Here is a 5,489-nt window from a genome sequence, read left to right as displayed (position 1 = left end):
GCGGGGCGGGCGGCGGGCACCCCGCTCGTCCTGGGGACTCAGCCGGGAGTGAGCCCGCGTGGTCACAGCGTGGCGGCGCCTGCCCGGCGCTGCCTGTAGCCCGAGCACGCGTGCGATGGAGAAACAAACCGCCGCTTTCGCCGCGGGTGTCACAGAGCTCTCTGTCCTTATTTTCTTGTGCCCAAAGGGTTTCTTGGGGGTTCTCTTACTCCACAAAAGTCCTTCAGTCTGCAAATAGTGTTTCCGGATAAGAAAGACAGGCTCTTCTCTGCTTCCTACTTCTGTGCTCTCCGCCAAGCTCATTCTGCAGCTATAAATTAAATAACTTCATTTGCAGGTTTTTGTTCGTTCATTTATTTATTCGCAAACCACAGGTGCCAGGGTCATAATAGTTATGAAGAATTAAAAACAAACAAACAAACAAAAAAAAACTTCTAGCAAAGGGAGAAAGTAATCTGCCCACAGGGACAGCATCTTACCTGCTATACTTGTAGAGGTAGAAACAAGTCTTTGTCCCTGAGGGAGACATTCCAGTCTCTAAAAAGCTTTGAGAGCAGTGACAGAAGTGGGCCATGCCTTGTGTATAAAATTTAATCTCACATGAACTTCAGAGATAAAGAGGAAGAAGAGATATACTTCAAATGGTGCAGGTACTATAGTGGTTTTAGCAATAAACAGTCTCAGTTCTGCTTAACTGTAGGCTCTAATGAAGCTTTACACAACATACAGCAAAAGGTGGTGCTTTACAGGTAAAAAGCCCTCCATAGGTCTGTGCTGTAAGTTTGAGGTTTTGTTAGAAGTGTTTGTGGGAAAATATACAGGCTTGTTTCTAAAATACAGCAGGATTTTTCTAGACTGGCGTCTTGTAATTCATGACTGTGCTGCAGATTTGTTGAAAGAAGGGCAGGCACAAAGTTTTCAGCAGAGAGAATTTTGAACTTCTCCCTGTGGGTGCCCTTGAGCTACTGGGGAGAAGACAGCTCCCCTTTGTCCTGCAGCTGTCAGCTGACATGCTTCAGGCCAGCTGAGCTGCAGTTCAGCTCCACCACGTTTCAGCAGCTCATCAGAAAGGGGAAGCCTCAGCCAGCCAGTGCTTCACGGCCAGCGTGCAGAAAGGTTCCTCACCCACTCCCAGAATCCATCAGTTGATCTCCCTCACAAGCGGCCATGGCCTGGCAGGTCTGTGCCTTCTCCTATCTTCTAGATGCTGGGGAAAAGGTGATAGCTTCCATCCCAAGGTGATAGCTCTGCTTCCCTCTGGAGACACATTTTAGTCTAAACCAATTGCTTTTGCTTTCTTGAAAGACATGAAAGACTGGTGTACCAGGGAACTCAGTTTCCAAATGTCATAGTACATTTCATCTAGCTTCTATTTAAAGAGTTTGTTGTGTGGTTAAACACAAGCTTGAAAGTTCAGGGAAATTGCACCAATTTGTGCTCTGCTGAGATTCTCTTTGGAAAGCCTCTAGGCTTTTCTCTGCCTCATTTTCTCAACATTGAGAAACAGTGAGAAACATTTCTTATATCCCAGAGGGGCACTATGAAAAAATATAGTTCATTTTTTTTTAATTAGTATAATACTGCTATATAAATACCATACACATATTATCTAAGAAGCAATAGAGCCTTTGATATAGTATATAGAGGAAAACAGGAGAACAATTTTTTTTTTAAATCTGCAGTCAGTTTTAGGTAGTGATTTAATGGTGGTGGATACTTGGGAGGCTGCATTTAATATATATGGAAAGACTCTGCCAAATATGAGTTCTCATAGGATTGCAATAATAAATGCCAAAAAAACTGGAATGCATTCAAGACATGGGGTCTTAATGGATAGTCTGGTTTTGGATTGTTGGGTTTTTTTAATACATACCACAATATTTCTGGATCATTCAGGGACATTGAAATATTTTTTTTTATATATGGGTTGAAAGTAAATCAGTCTCACACTTTTCATTCATTCTCTACCGGGCAAGATTCTTCACAGAATCGTGGGATCCTGGAGGTTGGAAGGAACCTCCAAAGCTCATCATCTCTATCCCCTGCTCAAAGAAGGGCTGGTTAAAGCCAGTTCCTCAAGGCCTCCTTGAGTCCAGTTACAAATTCCTTCAGCACAAGGTATTTTGCAGCTACTGTGGTCTTCTGTGTTCAGTGTTTAATTACCCTCATGGTAATAGTTTTTTTTAAGTTGTAATTAGTCAGAAATTCACATGTTTCAATTTGTGTCCTTTGCATTTTCCATGTCCTTTGTGACTGTGTCTGCCCTTTGCTCCATAGAGCAGCAGATCTGTATGTTCCTCAGCCTTCCTTTTGCTGCCACTGTACCTACAGAAGCCTTTCCTGGTAACCTTCCCCTCTCTGACTGGTTTCGTCTCCCAGATGAGCTTTGGCTTTCCTATCACTGGCCCTACCCACTGAAGCAATGTCTCTGTATTCTCCTTAGGCAGTCCATCTGTGCTTCCACTTTCCATACATTTCCCTTTTTGTGTTGGAGCTTAGCTGGGAATCCCTTATACATCCATGCTGGTCTCCTGCCTCACTTGCTTGGTTTTCTGCACATTGGAATGGACTGCTCTTTAATTTCTTAGATGAGCTTCTCCTTGAAGATCAACCAGCTGTCCTGAGCCCCATACCAACTGGATCTTGCCAAAAAGATTCCCAAGTAGGCCAAAATCTACTTTCCTGAAGTCCAGGGTTGCGATTCTGCTACTTGCTTTTCTCATTTCTCTGAAGATTTTCGACTCTACAGTCTTGTGTTTGCTGCAGCCACGTCTTTGACCAGCTCACTTTTGTTTGTGGCAGGTCCAGCAAGACATGTCCCCTGGCATCTTTCTTTCTTGATATGCCTCAGGTACTCCACATACCTTCTGCCTTCTTCTAGTGGTGATTTTGGCAACCAGCTGCTCCAGGTGGCTGAGAACTTTTGTCTCTGAGAGTAGGCAGTAGATGATATGTAAGAAAGAATGTAAGAGACAGTGGTGTTCTAAAGAGCCTTAGAATTAGCTCCAGGTTTCTAACTGTGTGGGTAGCCCTTAATTTTGCCATCTTAAAGATGAAGGAGCTGTGCTGTGCTGGGAATGGAGGATATATGGAATAGTGAGCTAGTGGGCAGACATCAAGGAGTAGAGGCCTGGATAACAAGCTTCTTGTTCCCACTGACACAGGCAGCATGGAGAGTTATTTTGCCCAGGCAATACCTGTTTTCTTCCAGCCTCTCCTGTTACTCAGTGAAGCATCTGAGTCTGGCTTTTTAGAGCTCCTGCATTAACAGAGGGGCCCTGGCCTTTGTGCTGCCCCGACACTATGCTGCCTTATGTAGCATAGTATTTTACCTCTGTGCAGAGATGTGCCCCACAGCTAAATTACCTGATACCAGGATCTGCTTTATAAAAAGTGTTTCTTGATATTGTTACTAACTGGTTTTTATATGTCTATAGATCAGTACTACTGAATTAACTGGATAAAAGTAATTTTTAAAATTGTATTAGCTCAATGGGAAAACATAGCCATGGCAACTGAGGTGGATTCTGTTCTGCTCCGTGTATTGTCAATAGCCCTGTCAGTCCATCCCCAATTACAGAGGCTGTTTTACTGGTATTTTTATTAAGAGTCTGAAAACATGGCTGGATTTTCAGAACACCAGTTGAGTTTTTAAGTCTGACTGCTTACATAGTTTTTGCCTTATGAAAACAGCAACATTAGAAATCAACTGGAAAAGCATCCACACAAAAAACCGTAGCATCCCTTTTGTGTAATGGGAGTGCAACAGCCAGAAAAGGCTGCAGTCTTTTCCCCCCTCTCACTTTTGAAAGATTAATGGGTCAAACCTTTGGCTGACTCATACTCTGAAAGCAAGGAACAGCTCACACATTTAAATCTTGCTGCAGAAGTTCAAGATGATACGGATAAAACTTACATACGTTATCCATCTGCTAGAGCTAACAACCTGCATAAAAATGGAAGATGTATCTGAATCAGAAGACAAGACAGCTGAATAGATCTGACAGCTCAGTGATACTGAAGGAAGGATATCTCACCCACTCCCCTTTCCAAACCTTCTTCATGTTCCTAATTCTGGTTTTCCACCACTGCTCTTCCATGGGCTTTGCTTTTCAAAACACTCTCAATGAGCAAGTTCAGCTCAGTAACCCAGAAGAAAATTGATCAAGCATGAAGTAACTTGATCCTTTGTCTTTAGCTAATGGACAAAACCAGACAAACACAAATTCTCTGATGACACCAGAAAGGAAGCTGCAGCCAGGAGTGAAAGATGGCAGAGAAACAAGATCTCAGTAGTGGTGAGCTTCAGCTCAGCAATGTCCTGAAATCTGCCTGTGTGCCTCTTCGGTTCATGGTTTATCTTCCATGTTGAAAGGGTTTGTCCCAAGGTGTAGGATTCTCTATGCTACTCTAACAGCACTGCTGCCATGATGACAGAGGGGTAACGTGCAGTTTTGTGTCAGTAAAGTATCATCTCAGTCTGTGCCTTCATGATCAGCAACAGCGTGGCACAGACAGTCCCATCCCACCCCATCCGCCTAATTTCTCCTGCTTCCACCTGCCCTTCTATTCTCTGCCAAGGACTGATTTACATAGCTGTGTAAAGAATCACACAAGTCAAGTGAACTGGCAGAAGAAAACAAGGAGCACATCTTTATTTTGTTGTATTAGATCAGTTCCCTTGTTTGTTCACAAAGTAGTACACAAACAGCTCTGCTGTCACAGTGCAGGGAGTGGCGCAAGAACAATTGGTGGGAAGAGAGGGAGGTGGCAGGAAAAAAGCCAGAATTACTTAAGCCAGTATTGTCACCAAATAAATCCTCATGGACCCGCAGCTCATGTGAACAGAGCCTTTAGCCTAGTTTAAATTGACCTTTCTTACAGAATAGCTTGTTCTGTATGTGAAGGAGCTCCCACTAAACCAGACAGGCACAATACAGTACATGAAACACATTTCCAAAGGGACTTTGGAGCCCAGTTTATAGAAGAAATGGGGGGACCTACAGTCCCACATACTGGCTGAGTGACAAAGTACAATAAAGATTCTCTGATGAAACCTCTGCCATCAACAGGAATTCAGCTGCTGGTGTGGCCTGAAACAGCAGCAGTCCTAAATATCCTAAATGTCCTAAATGCTGAGGGCTGCTGTCCATGCAATTGGCTATCCCAGAATTAGTCCATAGAAGTGTGAATATTAAAGCACTAAATCATCATAACACCGAAGAATCTGAAAGGCCAGGATAAGAAACTAACATTCAGCTAAACTGTATTTCACTTGTCATCTGTACAGTGAGCAGAAGTATGTGCAGCTACCTCCCTAGGATTTTCTCCCCATCTTCCCAAAAACACTACAAGGATGATCCCCACAAAGCTTTGCTTTCAACTTTGGAAAGATACAACACTTCAGGAGCATCCAGGGAAGCCTCATGCTTCCATTACCAGTTGGAGCCTCTTTGGCAGGCAGTTCTTGGTTTGGGTGTCTCCTTAAT

This window comes from Geospiza fortis, unplaced genomic scaffold (genome assembly GCF_000277835.1).
Source record: "Geospiza fortis unplaced genomic scaffold, GeoFor_1.0 scaffold16, whole genome shotgun sequence".
Taxonomy (NCBI): Eukaryota; Metazoa; Chordata; class Aves; order Passeriformes; family Thraupidae; genus Geospiza; species Geospiza fortis.
Note: the sequence above shows the minus strand (reverse complement) of the source record.